Consider the following 12,543-nt stretch of genomic DNA (forward strand, 5'->3'; position numbering starts at 1 on the left):
GGAAACTCCTAAGATTGTGGCTTTGTGTCGGGAAGCCGGACGTTCAGACCTCAGCACCACAGTGAAATCTTAGTCTCGTTCTACAGAAACTTTGTAGAATTATGGAATTATTGCAGCACAGGAGAAGGCCATTCGGCCCATCGTGCCTGTCCCGGTTCTCTGAGTCCAATCCTTTCCCCATATTCTTAGAATTTTTTTTCAAATATTTATCCACTTTAAAGCTCGACGGATTCTGCGTCCACTGCTGTTTCTGGTACATGTCCCACCAACTCTGCAAAAAAAAAAACATTTTCTAACCTCAGCCTTTGTTCTGTTGGTGGTGAGCTTCAATTTATGCTCTCTAATTACCGACTCACAGACCGGCGGAAATTTGTTTTCCCCTTCCTTACCTCATCAAAAGCTTTCCTCATTTTGATATCGAATTTCCTCGTAACCTTCTCTGATGAATAGAGCCAAGTTTCTCTAGTCTCTCCTCATAAGTAAAGGGCCTCGTCCCTGGTATCATCCTGTTGAATCTCTTCTACACCCTCTCCATGGCATCCTTGACATCCTTCCTAAAGTATGCCGCCCAAAACTGGACACAGTATTCTAACTGTGGCCTAATGGTTTATGCGGATTTAGTATTTACCTCTTTGCTTTTGTACTTGATGCCCCTATTTCTAAAACCGAGGATCCCATATGCTTTTTTTTTTACTGTGTTGTCCATCTGTTCTCCATCTTTTAAAGTACTTAGAAGTCGTCTCTTCAGTCACTGGGGTAGAAAATCATTGAGGGCAGTATTGCAAAACGGGTGATAGTGAATCGGGCAAAGGGTCCAGTTGGCAGTTAATTATGACTCTGGTTCTGAGCAAACTCATTGCAGATCTATGGGATCTTACCCTTTCTACGCTTAAATCTGTGCCCACATTCCAGCAGAAAGGATTGGTGAATTCCAACCATTGCTTTTTGATGAAAATCCTGTCAGAGTTCACTTGTGTTTGGAAATCCCGGATATAATTTCCACTTACCTCTAACCTCACCTTGCAGGTGCTTTAGCATTCTATCAACTAATAGTTTGAGAACATTGTTCTTGAGCAATAAATCTTTTTAATGAGATCAGTAATAGTAAATAGTACTTGCATTGATATGGTGTCTTTTCACATCAAAATGCCATCCCTTCATGCAGTGAGTTAATTTTGAAGTGCAGTCACTGTTATGTAGACATAGTATATACAGAAGATTGAAAATGATCACCAGTTATTGTTACCTTTGCGGTACATTGCGTTGTACCCATTTTATTGTGTGACAGTAAACAATACTTTTATAGATCAGATTAGGATGCCTTAATCTTATTCTCAGAGGGAGTGCTGCACTGTCGGAGGTGCCGTCTTTCAGCTGAGACATTAAACCGAGGTCCCATCTGCCCTCTCGGGTGGATGTAAAAGATCCCATGGCATTATTTCGAAGAAGATCGGGGGAGTTCTCCCTGGTGTCCTGGCCAATATTTATCCCTCAACCAACATCTAAAAACAGATCATTTGCTATTTGTGGGATCTTGCTGTGCACAAATTGGTTGCCAGGTTTCCTACATTACAACAATGACTACACTTCAAAAGTACTTGATTGGCTGTAAAACGCTTTGGGATGTCCTGAGGTCGTGAAAGGCTTTATATCAATATAAGTCTTTTTTCTTAAAACATAGACTATGCCTGAAATGAAATTCAATTGAGCAATTTGTTTATCAAGGGAATAAAAGCAGAATGCCTCACATTATTAACATGAGTTACGTTCGCTCAAAACTTGTAAACAGATGTAAGTTAAGCAAGCGGCTCTTATAGTCTGGTATAGACAACACTTCTGCAATAGAACATGACCTCCTGTTAAAGATCACTGCAGTCATTTTGTTCCAGACGTTGATTAGCCAATCCGGAAATCGACTGTCTCACCTTTGCTCATTTCTCTGTTGAAAAGTTGAAGTTTCACAAGGTTGATCATGAGTTACAACTGACTTGCGTGGCACCAGACAGTTGAAGAATGAAGAACAGTTCTGCTTTCAGTAATGCAAGAGAGGATCTCCAAGCTACGTGCATCGACTTTCTACAAATGCAATTAAATATAATCATTTTTAAGTTGCTTAATTTTTTTTACTTGCACACTGAACTACTGATCCAAAACAAGCCCATTTTTGGTAGTTCTTATAGAGAACAAAAGAAAGAAAGACTCGTAATCATTTACAGTTTGATCACTTTAGGAGCAGTTCCCTCTTGCTAAAAGACAATTGGCTCAGTTGTAACCTTGGGAATCCGCACGATGTAACATATGAATAGGCAATAATATTACTGTCAAACTATAATTATAGAATCATAGAAGTTACAACATGGAAACAGGCCCTTCGGCCCAACATGTCCATGTCGCCCAGTTTATAACACTAAGCTAGTCCCAATTTCCTGCACTTGGCCCATATCCCTCTATACCCATCTTACCCATGTAACTGTCCAAATGCTTTTTAAAAGACAAAATTGTACCCGCCTCTACTACTGCCTCTGGCAGCTCGTTCCAGACACTCACCACCCTTTGAGTGAAAAAATTGCCCCTCTGGACCCTTTTGTATCTCTCCCCTCTCACCTTAAATCTATGCCCCCTCGTTATAGACTCCCCTACCTTTGGGAAAAGATTTTGACTATCTACCTTATCTATGCCCCTCATTATTTTATAGACTTCTATAAGATCACCCCTTAACCTCCTACTCTCCAGGGAAAAAAGTCCCAGTCTGTCTAACCTCTCCCTGTAAGTCAAACCATCAAGTCCCGGTAGCATCCTAGTAAATCTTTTCTGCACTCTTTCTAGTTTAATAATATCCTTTCTATAATAGGGTGACCAGAACTGTACACAGTATTCCAAGTGTGGCCTCACCAATGCCCTGTACAACTTCAACAAGACATCCCAACTCCTGCATTCAATGTTCTGACCAATGAAACCAAGCATGCCGAATGCCTTCTTCACCACCCTATCCGCCTGTGACTCCACTTTCAAGGAGCTATGAACCTGTACTCCTAGATCTCTTTGTTCTATAACTCTCCCCAACGCCCTACAATTAACGGAGTAGGTCCTGGCCCGATTCGATCTACCAAAATGCATCACCTCACATTTATCTAAATTAAACTCCATCTGCCATTCATCGGCCCACTGGCCCAATTTATCAAGATCCCGTTGCAATCCTAGATAACCTTCTTCACTGTCCACAATGCCACCAATCTTGGTGTCATCTGCAAACTTACTAACCATGCCTCCTAAATTCTCATCCAAATCATTAATATAAATAACAAATAACTTTAAGGAGGAGGTGATTCGGGTACAGACTAGGCACGGTCCCACGAGGCAGAAAGGTAGGGCAACTAAAGCCAGAGCTCCCTGGGTGACAAGAGAGGCAGTGAGTAAGATGAAACGGAAAAAAGGGGGCATATGACAGATGTCAAGTTGATAACATAAGTGAGAACCAGGCAGAATATAGAAAATTCAGAGGGGAAGTGAAAAAGGAAACAAGAGGGGCAAAGAGAGAGTATGAGAATAGACTGGTGGACAACATAAAAGGGAATCCAAAAGTCTTCTACAGGAATGTAAACAGTAAACGAGTAGCGAGAGGAGGGGTGGGGCCAGTTAGGGGCCATAAAGGAGATCTACTCATGGTGGCAGGGGGGATGGCTGAGGTACTAAATGAGTACTTTGCATCAGTCTTTACCAAGGAAGAAGATGCTGCCAGAGTCTCAGTAAAGGAAGATGTAGTTGAGATACTGGATGGGCTAAAAATTGATAAAGAAGAGGTACTTGAAAGGCTAACTGTAAATAAAGTAGATAAATAAATCACCTGGTCCGGATGGGATGCATCCTAGGTTGCTGAGGGAAGTAAGGGTGGAAATTGCGGAGGTACTGGTCATAATCTTCCAAACATCCGTAGATAGCGGGGTGGTGCCAGATGACTGGAGAATTGCAAATGTTACACCCTTGTTCAAAAAAGGGCGTAAGGATAAACCTAGCAACTATAGGCCAATCAGTTTTTTTTTTATTCGTTCATGGGATGTGGGCGTCACTGGCGAGGCCAGCATTTATTGCCCATCCCTAATTACCCTTGAGAAGGTGGTGGTGAGCCGCCTTCTTGAACCGCTGTAGTCCGTGTGGTGCAGGTTCTTCTACAGTGCTGTTAGGAAGGGAGTTCTAGGATTTTGACCAAGCGACGATGAAGGAACGGCGATATATTTCCAAGTCGGGATGGTGTGTGACTTGGAGGGGAACGTGCAGGTGGTATTGTTCCCATGTGCCTGCTGCCCTTGTCCTTCTAGGTGGTAGAGGTTGCGGGTTTGGGAGGTGCTGTCGAAGAAGCCATGGCGAGTTGCTGCAGTGCATCCTATGGATGGTACGCACTGCAGCCACGGTGCGCCGGTGGTGAAGGGAGTGAATGTTTAGGGTGGTGGATGGGGTGCCAATCAAGCGGGCTGCTTTGTCCTGGATGGTGTCGAGCTTCACTCATCCAGGCAAGTGGAGGGTATTCCATCACACTCCTGACTTGTGCCTTGTAGATGGTGGAAAGGCTTTGGGGAGTTAGGAGGTGAGTCACTTGCCACAGAATACCCAGCCTCTGACCTGCTCTTGTAGCCACAGTATTTGTGTGGTTGGTCCAGTTAAGTTTCTGGTCAACGGTGACCCCCAGGATGTTGATTGTGGGGGGAGGTGGTTAGACTCACTCTTTTGGAGATGGTCATTGTCTGGCACTTGTCTGGCGCGAATGTTACTTGCCAGTTATCAGCCCAAGCCTGGATGTTGTCCAGGTCGTGCTGCATGTGGGCACGGACTGCTTCATTATCTGAGGGGTTGCGAATGGAACCGAACACTCAATCATCAGCGAACATCCCCATTTCTGACCTTATGATGGAGGGAAGGTCATTGATGAAGCAGCTCAGTTTAATCTCAGTGGCAGGGAAATTTTTAGAAACGATAACCTGGGACAGAATTAACAGAGTATGGATTGATTAGGGAAAGCCAGCACAGATTTGTTAAAGGCAAATCATGTTTACCTAACCTGATGGAGTTTTTTGATGAGCTAACAGAGAGGGTAGATGAGGGCAATGTAGTTGAAGTGGTGTATATGGACTTTCAAAAGGCGTTTGATAAAGTGCCGCATGGTAGGTTTATCATCAAGATTGCGGCCCATAGAATAAAAGGGGCAGGAGCAACATGGATACAGAATTGGCTAAGGGACAGAAAACAGAGTTTTTTAAAAATTCGTTCACGGGATGTGGGCGTCGCTGGCAAGGCCGGCATTTATTGCCCATTCCTAATTGCCCTCGAGAAGGTGGTGGTGAGCCGCCTTCTTTAACCGCTGCAGTCCGTGTGGTGACGGTTCTCCCACAGTGCTGTTAGGAAGGGAGTTCCAGGATTTTGACCCAGCGACAATGAAGGAACGGCGATATATTTCCAAGTCGGGATGGTGTGTGACTTGGAGGGGAACGTGCAGGTGGTGTTGTTCCCATGCGCCTGCTGCCCTTGTCCTTCTAGGTGGTAGAGGTCGCGGGTTTGGGAGGTGCTGTCGAAGAAGCCTTGGCGAGTTGCTGCAGTGCATCCTGTGGATGGTGCACACTGCAGCCACAGTGCGCCGGTGGTGAAGGGAGTGAATGTTTAGGGTGGTGGATGGGGTGCCAATCAAGCGGGCTGCTTTATCTTGGATGGTGTCGAGCTTCTTGAGTGTTGTTGGAGCTGCACTCATCCAGGCAAGTGGAGGGTATTCCATCACACTCCTGACTTGTGCCTTGTAGATGGTGGAAAGGCTTTGGGGAGTCAGGAGGTGAGTCACTCGCCGCAGAATACCCAGCCTCTGACCTGCTCTCGTAGCCACAGTATTTATATGGCTGGTCCAGTTAAGTTTCTGGTCAATGGTGACCCCCAGGATGTTGATGGTGGGGGATTCAGCGATGGTAATGCCGTTGAATGTCAAGGGGAGGTGGTTAGACTCTCTCTTGTTGGAGATGGTCATTGCCTGGCACTTATCTGGCGCGAATGTTACTTGCCACTTATGAGCCCAGGCCTGGATGTTGTCCAGGTCTTGCTGCATGCAGGCTCGGACTGCTTCATTATCTGAGGGGTTGCGAATGGAACTGAACACTGTGCAGTCATCAGCGAACATCCCCATTTCTGACCTTATGATGGAGGGAAGGTCATTGATGAAGCAGCTGAAGATGGTTGGGCCTAGGACACTGCCCTGAGGAACTCCTGCAGCAATGCCCTGGGGCTGAGATGATTGGCCTCCAACAACCACTACCATCTTCCTTTGTGCTAGGTATGACTCCAGCCACTGGAGAGTTTTCCCCTTGATTCCCATTGACTTCAATTTTACTAGGGCTCCTTGGTGCCACACTCGGTCAAATGCTGCCTTGATGTCAAGGGCAGTCACTCTCACCTCACCTCTGGAATTCAGCTCTTTTGTCCATGTTTGGACCAAGGCTGTAATGAGGTCTGGAGCCGAGTGGTCCTGGCGGAACCCAAACTGAGCATCGGTGAGTAGGTTATTGGTGAGCAAGTGCCGCTTGATAGCACTGTCGACGACACCTTCCATCACTTTGCTGATGATTGAGAGTAGACTGATGGGGCGGTAATTGGCCGGATTGGATTTGTCCTGCTTTTTGTGGACAGGACATACCTGGGCAATTTTCCACATTGTCGGGTGGATGCCAGTGTTGTAGCTGTACTGGAACAGCTTGGCTAGAGGCGCAGCTAGTTCTTGAGCACAAGGCTTCAGCACTACAGCTGGGATGTTGTCGGGGCCCATAGCCTTTGCTGTATCCAGTGCACTCAGCCGTTTCTTGATATCACGTGGAGTGAATCGAATTGGCCGAAGACTGGCTTCCGTGATGGTGGGGATATCGGGAGGAGGCTGAGATGGATTATCCACTCGGCACTTCTGGCTGAAGATGGTTGCAAACGCTTCAGCCTTGTCTTTTGCACTCACGTGCTGGACTCCGCCATCATTGAGAATGGGGATGTTTGCAGAGCCTCCTCCTCCCGTTAGTTGTTTAATTGTCCACCACCATTCACGACTGGATGTGGCAGGACTGCAGAGCTTTGATCTGATCCGTTGGTTGTGGAATCGCTTCGCTCTGTCTATAGCATGTTGCTTCTGTCTATAGCATGTTGCCAGTAGTGGTGAACAGTTGTTTTTCGGAGTGGAGGGAGGTGTACAGTGGTGTTCCCCAGGGGTCAATGCTGGGACCACTGCTTTTCTTGATATATATTAATGACTTGGACTTGGGTGTACAGGGCACAATTTCCAAATTTGCAGATGATACAAAATTTGGAATTGTAGTAAACAGTGAGGAGGATAATGATAGACTTCAAGAGGATATAGACAGGCTGGTGGCATGGACGGACACATGGCGGATGAAATTTAACGCAGAAAAATGCAAAGTGATACATTTCGGTAGGAAGAACGAGGAAAGGCAATATAAACTCGGGGGCACAACTCTAAAAGGGATACAGGAACAGAAAGATCTGGGGGTATATGCGTACAAATCATTGAAGGTGGCAGGGCAGGTTGAGAAAGTGGTTAAAAAAGCATATGGGATCCTGGGCTTTATAAATAGGCATAGAGTAAAGAAGTATGGAAGTCATGATGAACCATTATAAAACATTGGTTCGGCCACAACTGGAGTATTGTGTCCAGTTCTGCGCACCGCATTTTAGGAAAGATGTGAAGACCTTAGAGAGGGTGCAGAAGAGATTTACTAGAATGATTCCGGGAATGAGGAACTTTAATTACGTGGATAGACTGGAGAAGCTGGGGTTGTTCTCCTTGGAACAGAGAAGGTTGAGAGGAAATTTGATAGAGGTATTCAAAATCATGAAGGGTCTCGACAGAATAGATAGAGAGAAGCTGTTCCCATTGGCGGAAGGGTCAAGAACCAGAGGACATAGATTTAAGGTGATTGGCAAAAGAACCAAAGGTGACATGAGGAAAAACTTTTTTACACAGCAAGTGGTTAGGATCTGGAAAGCACTGGCGAGTGGGTGGTGGAGGCAGATTCAATCGTGGCTTTCAAAAGGGAACCGGACAAGTACTTGAAAGGAATAAATTTGCAGGGCCATAGGGATAGGATGGTGAGTGGGACTAGCTGGATTGTTCTTGCATAGATCCAGCATGGACCCGATGGGCCGAATGGCCTCCTTCCATGCTGTAACCTTTCTAAGATTCTATGATTACTAATGGGCTACTAATTGTCCTGAACTGGTCTTAATTGGTTTATTGTATATTATCTGTGAGGATGACACAACAGGTCCGATATTATAGTCATGCTTCCCCAGTCGGTCGAGCATATCAGGAAATTGTGAGCAAACTACCCACGATTTTCCATCCAACTTGGAACAGAGCCTTGGCCAGACCTCCTCTGGAGAACTGCGTTCAGTTTTTGAGCACCGCACCTCAGGAAGGATATATTGGCCTTGGAAGGGGTACATCGCAGATTCACCAGAATTATACTTGGGTTTAAATTATGAGGACAGTTTGCATGAACTTGGCTTGTATTCCCTTGAGTATAAAAGGTTGAGGGGAGATCTAATCAAGGTGTTTAAAATGATAACTGGATTCAGTACAGAGAAACTATTTCCTCTGTTTCTCCAGGACGAGGAGACATAATCTTAAAATTCGAGCCAGGCCATTCAAGAGTGAAATCAGGAAGCACTTTTTCACCCAAAGTGTAGTGTAAATCTGGAACTCCACCCCCCTCCCTCCCCCCCTTCAAAAAAGGCTGAGGATGCTGGTGGTCAGTTGAATTTTTCAAGGTTAAGATCGATAGATTTTTGTTGGGTAAGGATATCAGGAGATATGGGGCAAAGTCGGGTAAATGGGGTTGAGATACAGATCAGCCATGAATGGATTGAATGGTGGAGCAGGCTCGAGGGGCTGAATGGCCTCCTCTGTTCCTTTGGCACCCATGATTGTCTAGTCAACTTAACAGATGAAAAATTGCTGCTAGTGCACCGGCAGTATCCTTTAAACATTGGGGGCAGCCGAGACTCTCTGCCTTGTAAAATTGGCCCAAATGATTGCACTTTAAACAACTCAACAATGTTCCACATAGAATGATGGTTCAGGGTTGAGAGAAATGAATGGAACAAAATTAAAGCACTGGCATTATGAGCAGCACAGTGAGAAAAGAGGCTCAGTAACTCTGTCCGCTGAAGTGTTGCTGAATGCCCAGCAGTGCTGTTCAGCAGTACGATGTGCATTGTGGACTGATGCCTTGCTACCGAAGTATCATCATTGTACAGTTGGTAGTGCTCTTGCCTCTGAGTCTGAAGGTTGTGGGTTCAAGTCCCACTCTAGAATTTGAGCAACAATCTAGGCTGACACTTCAGTACTGAGGAAGTGTTGCAGATCAGATATTAAACCAAGGCCCCGTCGGCCTGTTTAGTTGGAATGTAAAAAAAATCCCATGGAACTGTTCAAAGATCAGGGAGTTCTCCCGGTGTCCTGGCCAACATTCTTTCATTTATCTGAATGCATGGAGCATTTGTAACAAGATAGATGAATTAATTGCACAAATAGAGATAAACGGGTTTGACCTAATAGCCATTACAGAGACAGGGTTGCAAAATGTCCACAGTTGGGAACTAAATATTTCAGGGTACATGACATTTAGAAAAGACAGACAGATTGGAAAAGGAGGGGGGTGTACTCTGATAATAAAGGATGACATAAGGACAGTGATGAGAAAGGATCTTGGCTCAGATGATCAGGAAGTAGAATCAGTATGGGTGGAAATAAGAAATAACAAGGGGCAGAAAACACTGGTGGGAGTAGTTTATAGGCCCCCTAATAGTAGCAATACCATTGGACAGAGTATTAATCATGAAATAATAGGAGCTTGTAACAAAGGAAATGCAGCCATCATGGGGGACTTCAATATTCATACAGATTGTGGAAATCAAATTGGCAAAGGTAGTTTGGAAGACGAGTTAATGGAATGTATTCAAGACGGTTTCCTAAAGCAAATACGTCATGGAACCAACCAGGCTATTTTAGATCTTGTATTATGTACTGAGATAGGGTTAATTAGTAACATCACAGTAAAATAACCTCTGGGGAAGAGTGACCATAATATGATAGAATTTCACATTGAGTTTGAAAGTAACATACTTAAGTCAGAAACTAGAATCTTAAACTTAAATAAAGCCAATTACATAGGTATGAGGGGTGAGTTGTCAAAGGTAGACTGGGAAATTAAATTGAAGGGTTTGACAGTTGAAAAGCAATGGCAAACATTTAAAGAAATATTTCAATATTCTCAACAAATATACATTCCATTGAGAAATAAAAACTCCACTGGAAAAGTGATCCACCCGTGGCTAACTAAAGAAGTTAAGGATTAACTTCCGATTGGATTGAAAGAAGAGGCCTATAATGTTGCCTAGAAGAGTAATAAGCCTGGGGATTGGGAGAGTTATAGAAACCAACAAAGGATGGCCAAAAAATTGATAATAAGGGAGAAAATAGAATATGAAAGTAAACTAGCAGGAAATATAAAAACAGATTGTAGGGGCTTCTAAAAGTATGTAAAAAGGAAGAGAGTAGCAAAAGTAAATGTTGGTGCCTTCGAGTCTGAGACGGAGAAATTATAATGGGAAATCAGGAAGTGGCAGATGCGTTAAACAAATATTTTGTATCTGTCTTCACAGTAAAAGATACAAAAAGCATTCCAAAAATAGCAGAGAATCCAGGGCTAAATGAGATTGAGGAACTTAAAACAATTGATATCACTAGAGAAAAAGTACCGGACAAACTAATGGAACTAAAAGCCGACAAATCCCCTGGACCTGATGGCCTACATCCAAGGGTTCTAAAAGAGGTGGCTGCGGAGATAGTGGGTGCATTTGTTACGATCTTTCAAAATTCTCTAGATTCTGGAACAGTCCCAGTGGATTGGAAGGTAGCAAATGTTACTCCACTATTCAAGAAGGGAGGGAGAGAGAAAACAGGGAACTACAGGCCAGTTAGTCTGACATCGGTCATCGGGAAAATGCTGGAATCCATTATTAAGGAAGTAGTAACAAAGCACTTAAAAAGTCATAAAATGACTAGGCAGTGTCAACATGGTTTTATGAAAGGGAAATGGTGTTTAACAAATTTATTAGAGTTTTTTGAGGATGTAACCAGCAGGGTAGATAAAGGGGAACCAGTGGATGTAGTATATTTGGATTTTCAAAAGGCATTCGATAAGATGTCACATAAAAAGTTGTTACACAAGGTAAGGGCTCATGGAGTTGGGGGTAATATATTAGCATGAATAAAGGACAGAAAACAGAGAGTAGGAATAAACGGGTCATTCTCAGGTTGGTGGGCTGTAACTAGTGGGGTGCTGCAAGAATCGGTACTTGGGCCTCAGCTATTTACAATCTATATTAATGACTTAGATGAAGGGAGAGTGTAATGTCTCCAAGTTTGCTGTCGATACAAAGCTAGGTGGGAAAGTAAGCTGTGAGGAGGACACAAAGGGGGTGATTTTAAACCCCAAGAACGGGTGAGTTAGGGAAAGGTGGGAGTTGAAAATAGCTGTTTTTTGGGTCGCGGCCGCAACCCGGCTTTATTTCTGGGTTTAACGTCGGCGCGGAAAAGTACAGTCCGAAAATTTTGCGGTTGTGATCCAAAAAAACCAACTATTTTCAACTCCCGCCTGCCCCCAACCCACCCGTTCTTGGGCTTTAAACTCACCCCCAAAGAGTCTGCAAAGGGATAAAGACAGATTAAGTGAGTGGGCAAGAAGGTGGCAGATGGAGTGTAATGTAGGGAAATGTGAAGTTATTCACTTTGGTGGGAAGAATAGAAAAACTGAATATTTTTTAAATGGTGAGAAACTATTAAATGTTGGTGTTCAGAGAGATTTGGATGTCCTCGTACAAGAAACACAAAAAGTTAGTATGCAGGTACAGCAAGCAATTAGGAAAGCAAATGGCATGTTGGCCTTTATTGCAAGGGAGTTGGAGTACAAGAGTAAGGAAATCTTACTACAGTTGTACAGGGCTTTAGTGAGACCTCACCTGGAGTACTGTGTACAGTTTTGGTCTCCTTTTCTAAGGAAGGATATACTTGCCTTAGAGGGGGTGCAACAAAGGTTCACTAGATTGATTCCTGGGATGAGAAGGTTGTCCTATGAAGAGAGGTTGAGTAGAATGGGCCTATACTCTCTGGAGTTTAGAAGAATGAAAGGTGATCTAATTGAAACATATAAGATTCTGAGGGGGCTTGACAGGGTAGATGCTGAGGTTGTTTCCCCTGGCTGGACAGTCTAGAACTAGGGGGTGTAGTCTCAGGATAAGGGGTTGGCCATTCAAGACTGAGATGAGGAGGAATTTCTTCACGCAGAGGGTTGTGAATCTTTGGAATTCTCTACCCCAGAGGGCTGTGGATGCTCAGTCGTTGAGTATATTCAGGACTGAGATAGATAGATTTTTGGATTCTAAGGGAATCCAGGGATATGGGGATCAGGCGGGAAAGTTGAGTTGAAGTTAAAGATCAGCCATGAT

At 44.2% G+C, this 12,543-nt stretch overlaps 1 protein-coding gene across 3 annotated transcripts in view; it reads left to right on the forward strand.

Annotated features, from left to right (window-relative positions):
- Positions 1-12,543, forward strand: part of itpr2 (inositol 1,4,5-trisphosphate receptor, type 2) — a 295,275-nt gene that overhangs the window by 255,575 nt on the left and 27,157 nt on the right. The window lies entirely within an intron of this gene.

This window comes from Heptranchias perlo, chromosome 24 (assembly GCF_035084215.1).
Source record: "Heptranchias perlo isolate sHepPer1 chromosome 24, sHepPer1.hap1, whole genome shotgun sequence".
Taxonomy (NCBI): Eukaryota; Metazoa; Chordata; class Chondrichthyes; order Hexanchiformes; family Hexanchidae; genus Heptranchias; species Heptranchias perlo.